Below are 13,533 nucleotides of genomic sequence, written 5' to 3' on the forward strand. Positions count from 1 at the left end.
TACATGAGTCAGAAATAAACTTGCATCATGTTAGGCCACTGGATTTTGGAATTGATTATTCCAGCAATTAGCTTATTCTGACTAATTTTAGATGTAAAGGAATTAGGCAGATAGAGGAGAGGTGAAGAGAATTCCAGGAAGCACATATACTATGTTCACAGGACATCAAATAGGAAGATGTAATATTAGAACTGCAAGGGGGTCATTATGGATACAGCATAGAGTAAATTTGGGAATGGAAGGGGATGAGGCTACAGAGGTGAACTAATTTATTATTATGAATACTGTTATTGTTGCTCTCAGGCTTTCCTCTTTCCCATCCATTTTAAACCACTTAACATGCTTTTTTGAGGTATAATTCACATATCATAAGGTTCACTCCTTTTAAAGTGTACAAGTCAATGGTTTTTAGCATATTCACAGTTGCGTAACCATCACCACTATCAATTTTAGATTTATACACCCCAAAAAGAAATCTCATCCCATTAGCAGTCACTCCTTTCTCCCCAAATATCCTCCTAGCCAGTAATCTACTTTCCTTCTCTAGGGATTTATCTATTTTGTACATTTCGTATAAATGGAATTGTACCATATGTGGTCTTTTTTGCCGACTTCTTTCACTTAGCATATTGTTTTCAAGGTTCAGCCGTGTTGTAGCATGTATCAGTACTTCATTCCTTTTTACGGCCAAATAATGTTTCATTGTATGATTATACCACATTTTATTTATCTGTTTATCAGTTGTTGGACATTTGGGTTGTTTCTACTTTTAGGCTATTATGAATAATGCTTCTATGAAGATTTATGTACAAGTGTTTGTATGAACATGTGTTTTCCTTTCTCTTGGATATATTCCTAGAAGTAGAATTGCTGGGTCATATGGTAATTCTAGGGTTAACTTTCTGAGTTTTACCTTTTGAGGAACTGCCAGACTGTTTTCCAAAGTGACTGTACATTCTGCATTCCCACTAGAAGTATATATATATATGAGCGTTCCAATTTCTCCACATCCTTGGCTGCACTTGTTAGGTCTTTCTTGTTATAGTTCTCCCAATGTGTGAAGTGGTGTCTCACTGTGGTTTTGGTTTACGTTTTCCTGATGGTTGGTGCCACAGAATCTGTAGAATTTGTAGAATCCGGACAGCACTGCCAGGTAGTCTTTTAAGACCGTTACATGTGTTAATTTGTTTAATCCTTCAACAGTCCCATGAAGAAGGTACTGTTATCTCCATTTCATAGTTGAGAAAACTGAGGCACGGAGTTGCTCAATGTTATAAAGACAGTAAGTAGCATAGCCAGATTGGAACCCAGGCCATCAAATGGCAGCCTTCTTGGGAGTGTTATTTTTAAACAGCAGATAGCTTGGAATTTGGTTTTCAGGTTGCTGTAGCCATAAAATTGGCTCTCGGCCTCATTTTAAATCTGGCAAACTATATTTGGCTTAATTTTGATTGGTTATACAAATTCTCTCAAGCCATACAGTCTGACTAGGTTATTTGCATAAGATTGAAAATCTTGAAGTGGGAAAACAATAATAAAGGTGCCCAGCATATCCTAAATCACCATTATGCCATGACATTTGATTCTTGGTGATTAGCGTTGTTGGTACAGGAATTTCAAAATATATGAATCTTTGAGTGAAACAGAACTACTGGTTAAATTCAAGTAGATGGGGCTAACTCCAAATATTCCTGAAGACTATTTACTTTTGGAGAAGAGAATTCAAATTTGGAAGTTTTTGTTTGTCTGTTTATATTTGAAAAAAGTTTTATTAAGGTATAATTGTCAAACAATATGCTGCATATGTTTAAAATGTACATTTTGTTACACTTTGACATATGTATATACCTGTGAAACCATCACCACAAACAAGATCATAAATAACCCTTTTCCTCCATAAGTTCCCTTATGCCACTTTTCATTTATTTTTATTTTTTAAAATTTTTATTATTATTGTTTTTATTTGTCACACTGGTTTATAACATTGTGTAAATTTCTGGTGTACGTCATTATATTTTGGTTTCTGTATAGACTGCATTGTGTTCACCACCAAAAGTCTAGTTTCCGTCTGTCACTACACTTGTGCCCCATTTTCCCTTTTGCCCTTCGCCTAACCCCTTTCCCTCTAGTAAGCACCAATCTGTTCTCTGTATCTGTGTGTGTTTGTTTGTTTATCTTCCTCAAATGAGTGACATCATACGGTATGTATCTTTCTTTGTCTGACTTATTTTGCTGAGCATAATACCCTCAAGGTCCATTCACGTCACAAATGACACAATTTCATCTTTATTTATGTCATGCCACTTTTTAATCCTTTCCTACTGCTCTTTCCTATTCCCACCCACCTCTGCCACTTCCCATCTATCCGTAAGCAACCACTAATCTGCTTTCTATCACTACACATTAGTTTTTTTTTTAAAAAAAATCATATCTGATTTATTAAACATATTAAATTATACACACACGGTTTTTAGGACTAAGTGTGTTAATGTTTTTATTAATAGACTTTACTTTTTTAGAACAATTTTAGATTTACAGAGAAATTAAGCAGATAGTACAGGGAGTTCCCATATATCCTCTACATACAGTTTCCCCTATTAACATCTTATATTAATATGGTATACTTGTTATAATTAATAGACTAATATCAATACATTATTATTAACTAATAGAAATAGTTTATTCAGATTTCCTTAGTTTTTACCTAATGTTCTTCTTCTTTCCCAGGATGCCATCCAGGACACCACATTACATTGTTGCTATGTCTTCTTAGGCTCCTCTTGGCTATGAAAGTTTCTCAGACTTTCTTTGATTTTGATGACCTTGACAGCTCTGGGGAATCTGGTGAGGCATATTGTAGGGTCCCCCTCTATTGGAATTTCATGTTTTCCTCATGATTAGATTGGAGTTATGGGTTTCGTGAGGAAAATCACAGGGGTAAAGTGCCATACTCATCACTTCATATCCAGTTACATACTGTCAACGTGACTTATCAGTGTTGATGTTGACCTTGATCACATGGCTGAAGTAGTATTTGTCAGGTTTTTCCCCTGCAAAATTACTCTTTTTCCCCTCTTGCCATACTGTACTCTTTGGAAGGAAGTCACTAAGCAGACCATACTTTAGGGAATATGTGGGAGTAAGGAGTTAAGCTCTCCTTCCTTTAGGGTGGAGTATCTACAAAATTTATTTGGAATTCTTCTGCATGGGAGAATTACTTCTTTTCCCCTATTTACTAATTTATTCAGTCTTTTATTTATATCAGTATTGACTCATGGATGTTTATTTTTTATACTTTGGGTTATAATCCAGTACACTTTATTTTGTTGCTCAAGTTGTCCTAGCTTTGGGCATTGGGAGCTCGTGTGTGTGTGTGTGTGTGTGTGTGTGTGTGTGTGCGTGCGCCCGCTTGCGCACACGCACGCGCACTTTCCTACTTTCTGTCATTACAAAATGCTACAGACTCATCTTGTCTATTTCCTGCTCCCATCCTAGAAACAGCTATTTATTGGAAAATTATATTGGAAATGAAGATCTGAATTCTAAATGTGTTCTACATTTGTTTTTATTTCTTAGAATTTTATGTAATACAGTGTATGATTTTTTCATCTAGCTTCTTTCACTCAGCGTAATTATTTTAAGATTCATCTATATTAAGTATGTATCATTAGTTCATTCCTTTTATTGCTGAGTAGTGATTCATTGTATAGATATACCATAGTTTATCCATTTACCTGTTGATGAGTATTTGGATTGTTTCCAGTTTTTTGATATTGCAAATAAAGCTACTATGAAATTGTATGTATAAGTCTTTGTATGGACATATGTTTTACCAAACAATTTTCCAAAGTGATTGTATCATTTTACATTCCCTCTAGCAGTATATTACAGTTCTGATTCTTCCATATCCTGGACAACAATCGGTATGGTCAGTATTTTTAATTTTAGCAATTCTAATAGTTATATAGTGATATCTCATTGTGGTTTTAATTGCATTTCCCTAATGACTAATGATGTTGATCATCTTTTCATGGGCTTATGTGTCATTGGTATATCTTTCTTGGTGTGTTTGTTCAAATGTTTTGTTTGCTTTTTAAAAAAAAGTTGTTTATTTCCTTATTGTTTGAGAGTTCTTTATGAATTCTGATGCAAGTCCATTGTCATACATATGATTCGAAAATATTTTCTCCTAATCTGTGCCTTATTCTTGTTTTCTTAACAGTATCCTTTGAAGAGCAGATGTTTTTAATATTGATAAAGTCTAATTTATAAATTTACACTTTTATGAATTGTACTTTCAGTGTCATAATTAAAAATCTTTGCCAAACCAAAGGTCACAGAAATTTACTCCTATGTTTTCTTCTGGTTTTACAGTTTTAGATTTTACCTTTATATCTATGAATTATTTTGTTACTTTTTAATATGGTATGAGGTATAGATCAAAGTTCTTTGTTTTGCATATGGATATCCAGTTATTCCAACACTATTTGCTGAAAAGAATATCCTTTGTCCACTTAATTACCTTTACAACTTTGTTGAAAATCACTTATTCATATATGTGGAGGTCTGTTTCTGGACTCTCGATTTTGTTTCATTGTTCTATTTGACAATCTTTATGTCAATACCACTCTATCTTGACTGCTGTAGCTATATAATAGGTCTTGAATACTTGAAGTGTTACTGCTCCAACTTTATTCTTCTTTATCAAAATTGTTTTGATTATTCTAGGTCCTTTGCATTTCCATATAAACTTTAGAACCAGTTTATCAATTTCTACAAACACACCTGCTGCAATATTGATTGGGGTTGAATTGAAATAGATTGATTTGGAGAGAAATTGATATCTCATCAACGTTGTCTTCCATCTTCCCATGAAGATGATATATATCTCCATTTCCTTGGGCCTACTTTCTCTCAGTGATATCTTGAAGCTTTCACTGTACAAGTCTTTCACATCTTTTGTCAAATCTATCTCCAGTTATTTCATATTTCTGATGCTATTTTGAATGGTATTGTAGGGAAGGAAGACTTTTCCTCTATGCAAAGTAGGTTCATCTGGCCGGAGAACGAATTAAATTCACATGAGACAGAATAGCAAGAGAAAATTAAACAACTGCTTTATGACGAACCATGGCCTTGGGCCTTTCTTCCCGAAGGAAGAAAGGGCACCAAAGAAGTGGGGTGCACAGAGTTGTTATATACCCCTAAACAGGATGTTTCACATATGATTGAAATGTCCCTCCTACAATAGTCACAAGGTTGCCCTGTTGGCACAGCGCTTGATGGACACAGCAGGAGGCAAGTCTATTGTCTTGAGCTGGGTGGCCACAGGTGAGAGCAGCAATCAGTTCCTAGCCTAAGGAAAGATGCTTAATCCTTAAAGAAATGCCAACATTGGGAGAGGGAGGGAAGTCAGTTACAGGAGGTTACCAGACAAGCACAATAAAATGCAGATTTAAGTCCTTGCCTTTGGCATTGATTAAGAGTTTCTAGAGAGAAGGTCATCTCCTTTCTTCTTCCTGGTACAGAGGGAGGCGCCTTTTACAGATAGAGATATACCTTACAAATGTAAGTGTGTGCTAACAAAGGGCAAATTCCATTCCTCAGAGCCTCCTTCCCTGTCCCAGTTTATCAAAAGCAATCAGCCTCAAATAATCCTGATGCCGAAGAGACATATCTTGGGGTGGCCAATTTCAGGTCCCCACAGTCCTGCCTTTGAAACTTTAAGAAGTTTCACAGTCCAGAAGCTGAGTGGTAGATTGTTTCATCTCACTGAACACATTTCTTAGTCCTGATAATGGATCAGTCCAGTTAAAGTCATTTTAGAAGGTGGCAATGCAGGTGGGCTCCCAAAGTTAGGCCTATATTTTGGAAGCAAGCAATCAGGTATTTAATAAGTAGTTCTATGGAAATAAAAAGAAAAACAAGGTTAGTGGTTGGAGCAAATTATAAACTAGTTCCTGAGTCCAGGAGGCAGCCAGTCAAGAAGACTTCTAGATGTTAGAGTCAAAGCATCTTTAGCAGCTTGAAACATCTCTGATGATGTCATCAGGCTTTCAGATGGCTTGCAGTTTACACAGCAACAGACAGGAATCTCTTAAATTTCTATTAAGTCGTTCAGCTTCAGTTTGCAAGGCTTCAGGAAAAAGAGCAGGTTCAGTTCTCAGTGATTCCAAATGAAAATGAGGAAGATTGAAAACATTAGTTTGGAGATGTGTAACCAAATATTTCAGCAGAAGAATTCAGGATCCAGTCCAGTTCACAGGTAGAAAAAAACCTCAAAGACAATTAACAAAACTAGGATCTAATATCCACAAATGTGTATTATAGTTTTTCACTGAAACATAGTTCTTCTCTCTAAAATCACCCTCATTTTTACCAAAGATAGACAAATTAAGACTAATTGTTTGCAATATAAGTTTAGTTTGGAGAAACTTGGCCCAATTATTTACATAAGTGCAGCAAGGCTAGCAATTGATCGTATAGGCTCTTAAATCTGCTTTGCTGGAATTCTTTTATCTGGAATCTCAGATTGAACTTTAAAGACCTCTAGAGGCCAGGAAAGCCAAGCCAAGGACTTGCCGTCAGATTTTGCTTGCAGTACCTACAGATTCGTGTGGATTCCTCTCTTCTTGAGGTCCCCCAAAATATTCCGAGGTTCTTTACATCTGCCAGATAAACAAGCTTCCCCACTTACCAGGTAAGATTGCCAGAATCTCTGTAAACAAGGTACCAGACCCATATTTCCAAGTGGCTTTATTTCCACAAAGTCAACCTTATTCCTCAAAGGCAGTATTGTCATATCCGAGTCTGTATGTTTCTCTCAAATATGACATTCCAGTCAAAGCCTTGGTAATATAACCAATGTGTCCTGTTATAAGGAGAACAGATTCTTATTGAACTTATGCAAATAACTATATTGCCACAAAATAACCATGCTCACAAAGAGTTTCCAAATTCTCGAGGGATCAGGTAGGGGGAAAAAGATAAATGTTTCAGTTTGCTCACAAAGGTATAATTTCACCAAATTGCTGTAAGTCATAGCACAAGAAAAAAGAGAAGATTTTCTTGAATCTGAAAAAACAAAGCAAAACATCAAAAAATCAACAATATTTCAATAAAAGTCATAAAAATTATAATCATCCTCAGTTCGTTCAGTCCTGTATAATCAGTTCTTGATCTTAATCTTCTGTTAGCAGTTTTATGGGGTCATCAGTTTCTCCATTAGATTTCTATAATTCCTTACCCAGTTCAGTTCTTTTTTTTTTTTTAAAGATTTTTTTTTTATTTTTTCCTTTTTCTCCCCAAAGCCCCCCGGTACATAGTTGTATATTCTTCGTTGTGGGTCCTTCTAGTTGTGGCATGTGGGACGCTGCCTCAGCGTGGTCTGATGAGTAGTGCCATGTCCGCACCCAGGATTCAAACCAACAAAACACTGGGCCGCCTGCAGCGGAGCGAACGAACTTAACCACTCGGCCACGGGACCAGCCCCAACACAGCTATTGTTTTAAAAATCACTCCATGAATCAGGTACAATACAAAGCTCCCTAGTTATGAATCCAAATTTTGTTTTGCGCCTTTTTACTAATCTTTGTGGAGAAGACACTCAAGATGCTAGATTTTTTTTTTCTTTTTGGCAAGGGCATGCTTATGGCCTTTTCCCCTCTCTTTTTTTTTTTTTTTTTCAGTCTTAGGAATTAGTGATGGGCTAGATAGTAGTTCCTGGAGAGGGGAGATGATAATCCTTTTTGAGATAAAGGAACTGGGTGGAATCTGAACTGCCTCTAGAGCTGTATTTCCAGTCTTGCATGATTTTCCAAGGACAGTTGGAAGTTACTGGGTGTAACTCAATGACATTCTAGATTGACCTACCTCTCCAACTACATCACAAAGGCACAGAGAAACCCCTCAAGTTTTGTTTCTGGGGCATAACCCATCCCATTGAAAGCGATTCTAACTAGTTAAAATGCACCCGGGGGTGAGTCTCTGGGTTGAAACATTTCCCATGGCGGTAAAGCTGGTGTCCAACTGACAGCAGCCAGAGAAAGGGTGCAAAGGTGCCTGACTGCAGGCATCAACATAGTTATAAGATCTAGTCAAATCCCACTTAGCCCAGGTGATGAGGACTTTAGGCCGGTTAATTTTATTTTATTTATTTTATTTATTTATTTTTTTAAGGAGATTAGCCCTGAGCTAACTACTGCCAGTCCTCCTCGTTTTTGCTGAGGAAGCCTGGCCCTGAGCTAACATAGTGCACATCTTCCTCTACTTTATATGTGGGACGCCTACCACAGCATGGGTACCAAGCGGTGCCATGTCTACACCCGGGATCCGAACTGGTGAAGCCCGGGCCGCTGAGAAGCAGAACGTGCAAACTTAACCTCTGCGCCCCTGGGCCGGCCCCATAGGCCTGTTAATTTTAAACTGCAGATGAGAGGCAGGCTCCAAGGACTGGAATTTGCTTGCCCTTTGAGAGACATTTGTATTTGTGAAAGAAGGGAGATGACCTTGTCTCTAGAAACTCTAAATGGGGAAGGCAAGAACTTAAGTTGGTTACTGTCTGGCAATCTCATGTAACTGATTTAGGGTGGTGGCTTCTGACCTTTACTTAATCCGATTTGATTCTTATCTAAAAGTCATGGGATCACCCAATAGCCAGACCCCACCTGCACTGATACCATTTTAACTTTTTTTTCATATTCTTTCCTTTGTCTTGTAAAGAGATAACTCAGATACCTATGCCTTAAAATTAGCCCTACCCTCAGCTCATTTTTGCAACAGCAGCTCCTCCTGCCCATGGGCCCTGTCCCCATGCAGCAGCTCTGACTGCCCATGAGTCCTGTCCCCATGCCCGCAGCAGCAGCTCTGACTGCCCATGGGTCCTGTCCCCATGATATCACACTATTCTTTAAATAAAAGAGCACTACTGCCAGATCTTGAGAGTCCAAGAACTCTTTCTTTCGACTCCTTGGCTCACCGACCCCGCATCACAGGCACTTAGTCCCTGAGCCAGCACAAGGCGAGGCAGGAAACAGGAGGGAAAGGCCTGGAACTGGCTGGAGGCTGGGCTCCCAGTGCCAGGGTTGAGAGTTAAGTCTCTGGCAAAAAGTTTTCAATTTTACAGAAGGTCCAGGTTCTGCTCAGGTCCAGCCTGAACTTAACCTCAACTTAGTGACAAGAGTGGAGGTGGCAAACAAAGGAAAAGAGATCAGAGCTCACCCTCATGGCCTCTTCCCCAAGGATTATCGAGATAGAAGTCACACAGCAGTTCCCATGCTGGGGCACACAACACCATCAGGACAGTTCACAGAATAAATCACAGGTCTCCCATCCTCATAACCAACTCAGTAGGCACCTAAAATACTTAACAAGTCAATCGCCAAGAGAGGGCTCTCAAGGTGGTCGCCGGGGTGATCAGGCCCAGAAACCAGAGTGGGGGCTCCTAGGGGTGGAGCCTTTGAAACTTTAAAGATTTCCTTGTTTCTCAATTGCAAAGCTCCAAAGGAGCCCAAAATGGCCACTGTCACTTTAAGAGAGAGGAAAGAAAAAGGTCCATTACCTTGAAAATCTCCCCTGAACCTAGCGCAGCATCCTACCCATTCTGCCTGAGGGGTCCCTATAGCAAGGGGCGATGGGGGTGTCCCTCTGCATTGCATTCCTTGTACACCTTCCCTATTATGCCTGGCAGTAATGAGTGCCAGGTGAATTGTCCCAAAGATAAAAGAACAGAGAAAAACAGTGAAGAATTTTCCGCCAGTCTGGGGGACATTCTACCCAATTGCATCCTGGAGCTGTTCTCCCAAGAAGGATTTCCTACACTCAACCAAAGTTTAGAGTTTGGTATTTGCCTTGAACCAGAGTCCCAATTGGGACTTTCCCACAGTTCGGAGTGTGGTCAGGTGCCAGAGGGAGGTATCCCAATCCAGCCTTAGGAAAAGAAACCTTCCATGGGAGTCTTGGAGATTGGCGACCGTCCTAATGACTTAAGTGGCCAACCTGTGCCCATGTAAAATTTATATATCAGAGATAGAGGCAGGAAGGAATGGATTAATTCATTCTCCATCACCCTCAGGCTTAACGTACTGATTCTCTTCAGGCTGAATACCACAATTTGCCCCATAGAGTAGCCATGGGCAGCAAACATGGATTCATACAGCTGTCCAAGAAGGTTCCCAATGGACTAGTGAATTTAGATCCATCCTTGAAAAAGAGAAAGGCACAAGGAAGACTATAACTTCAGCTTACAAGCTGGCTCAGCAAGCTGGCTCAGCAAGCCAAGGAGTCAAAAGAAAGACTTCCTGGACTCAAGGTCTGGAAGTACCACTCCTGTATTCAGAGGATAGTGTGGGGACAGGGCCCATGGACAGTGAAGAGCTGCTGCATGGCGACAGGGCCCATGGCCAGGACTTGGCAGGTCTTAGTCTTATAATATTGCATAAGAAACTATTCCCAGCCAGATATTTTAAAACATACTCAGGCAAAGTTAATATAACCTCTTTATATAGAAAATCAGCTCAAGCATTCCAACCTTTATAATCTTATCAACACTGAGACCTTTATATTTCACCAATTCAATTATAACCTGAGTCAGGGTTTAAACCTAGTCATCATTTTCTGTGTTTCCTTTTTAATTTGCCTTTTTTCATAGATACCAATAAAAATTATGATGAGAGCTCTCACAATTTTTTTCCCCCAATTTAGAAGTTTTCCAAATTTAAATGATCCATCATCTGGCCAAATTGACGAGTAGGATCTTAACAGCAACTCAACCAAAGCTTAACCAAGCACACAAAGAGGCGTCCCCAAAAGAGATCCAGAAAATTCACTCCCCAAAATAGCCTAAGAAAGTAAAGGCCTTCATTGCACAGCAAGCAACAAAGGTTGAGACGACAAAGGCCCCTTATGAAAGCAATTGGGACCTCTATGACAAACTCCCCTGAGAGCTTACACAGCCGGACAAAGAGTGTGTCCCGGAACCCCAGTCTACTCGACTGACCGCCAAATGCATGCCAGTACATGCATCCTCTGATGGCGGAGACCAGAAAGGTCACAAAGCCAAGCTCTCAAGACATAGAGCAAGACAAAAAGCCCAGACAACAGGCTTATAGAGATGCCTGTGTCTTATGACAAACAAAAGACAGAGACAAGGAAAAGTACTATCTCTGGGAGGAAAAGGATCTACAACCAGTGAGTACTCAAATCCTAGAGTCGCTGAATACAAGAAGCTAGCCTCACCAACATTTTCTCCTGCTAATCTAAATTTAGAAGAGCAAAAAAAAAAAAAAACCTCACCACTCTTGCTTCCTTTGGAGCCTGCAGGCAGAGATCCAGGAGACTGACGTGGTAAGAACTCTTACCTCTTGCCGGTTCTCGTCAGGGCTCCGGGATCTCTTGGCCGCAGCAGTCCAGGAGCAATCAGTGTCCAGCCAGTGAAATTGTGCCCCACGTTGGGCGCCAAACTGTAGGGAAGGAAGACTTTTCCTCTATCCAAAGTGGGTTTGTCTGGCCGGAGAACGAATTAAATTCACATGAGACAGAATAGCAAGAGAAAATTAAACAACTGCTTTATGACGAACCATGGCCTTGGGCCTTTCTTCCAGAAGGAAGAAAGGGCACCAAAGAAGTGGGGTGCACAGAGTGGTTATATACCCCCAAACAGGATGTTTCGCATATGATTGAAATGTCCCTCCCACAATAGTCACAAGATTGCCCTGTTGGCATAGCGCTTGATGGACACAGCAGGAGGCAAGTCTGTTGTCTTGAGCTGGGTGGTCACAGGTGAGTGCAGCAATCAGTTCCTAGCCTAAGGAAAGATGCTTAATCCTTAAAGAAATGCCAACATTGGGAGAGGGAGGGAAGTCAGTTACAGGAGGTTACCAGACAAGCACAATAAAATGCAGATTTAAGTCCTTGCCTTTGGCATTGATTAAGAGTTTCTAGAGAGAAGGTCATCTCCTTTCTTCTTCCTGGTACAGAGGGAGGCAGCTTTTACAGATAGAGATTTACCTTACAAATGTAAGTGTGTGCTAACAAAGGGCAAATTCCATTCCTCAGAGCCTCCTTCCCTGTCCCAGTTTATCAAAAGCAATCAGCCTCAAATAATCCTGATGCCGAAGAGACATATCTTGGGGTGGCCAATTTCAGGTCCCCACAGTATCTATGTAAGTTTTCTATTGCTGAGAAAGAAATTACCACAAACTTAGTGGCTTAAACATCACCCAGTTCTTATCTCAGTTTCCATGGGTCAGGAGTCTGGGCATGGTTAGTTAGATCTACTGCTCAGGGCTCACATGGCAGCAATCAATGGATCAGCCAAAACTGCATTTCCATCTGAAGCTCAGGGTTCTCTTCCAGGTTCATTCAGGTTTTTGGCAGACTTCAGTTCCTTGCTGCTTTTGAACTTATGATGGTTTCCATATTCTTTGAAGTCAGCAGGAGAAATTTTCTCATGCTTTTTAAGGGCTTCTGCCTGATTAAGTCAGACTCACCTAGATAATCTCCATTTTGATTAACTCAAAATAAACTGGTTTAGGATATTAACTGCATCTGCAAATTTCCTTTTGCCATAAATGTAACATAATCATTGGAGTGAAATCCAGCATTTTGACAATCTCATCTACATTCAAGGGGAGGAAATTATACAAATCATGTATACCATGGAGAGGGGATTTTGAAGACCATTTTATAATTATGCTTAATTTATATTTTGTATGGTACATTTCTAGTGTTTAGAAATACAATTTATTTTTTAATTGGAGAGATGAGGTTGGGTGTCCTTGCTGGTTTTCTGATTTTATGAGGGAAAGCATTCAGTCTTTTATCATTACGTATGATGTTAGTTGCAGATTTCTTCATAGATTTCCATTGTCAAATTGAGGAAGTACCCTTCTATTCCTAGTTTGCTCAGAGGTTTTATTAGGAGTAGATAGAAGTTTTTGTCAAATGATCTTTCTAGACCTGTTGAGATGATCATATGGTTTTTCATTTATAGTTTGTTAATATGATGAATTATGTTGATTGAATTTTGAATGTTTAACCAACCTTGTATTCCTGGGATAAGCCCTACATATTCATGAAGTAATTTTTTTTTATATATTACATTTGATTTGTTAAAAGCTTGTTTAGAATTTTTGAATCTTCATTCATGAGGAATATTGGTCTGTTCTCTTTTCTTGTAATGACTTTGTCTGGTTTTTGTATCATGAATTCCAAGAAATAAATGGCATATTTTCATATTAATAAAATAAAACAAAAAGTACAATAAAATTTAGGGTTTCTGCAAATACATGTCTTTTGGCATGAACTGTTCTTTAGTATTATCTCTTCACTATGGCACTGGGCAGAGCGTGCAAAAAAAGCCATGAAGCTTGCTTAAACTTGAAAAGATGATTGAGTTTTGTCAAGTCTAGTCCAGTTTTTATAGTGAATGAAGGAATCATTCATTCATTTTACAAACATCTGCCTGCAGTATGTCATTAAACAGTTTGTTTTTTATGGTATTTTACAATGTATACACATTGCTACACTATTACA

The 13,533-nt window shown here is 39.0% G+C and overlaps 1 long non-coding RNA gene across 1 annotated transcript in view; it reads left to right on the top strand.

Moving 5' to 3' along the window:
* The window catches only part of LOC139083832 (uncharacterized), a 52,118-nt gene that overhangs the window by 3,092 nt on the left and 35,493 nt on the right, over positions 1–13,533 (top strand). The window lies entirely within an intron of this gene.

This window comes from Equus przewalskii, chromosome 6, assembly GCF_037783145.1.
Source record: "Equus przewalskii isolate Varuska chromosome 6, EquPr2, whole genome shotgun sequence".
Taxonomy (NCBI): domain Eukaryota; kingdom Metazoa; phylum Chordata; class Mammalia; order Perissodactyla; family Equidae; genus Equus; species Equus przewalskii.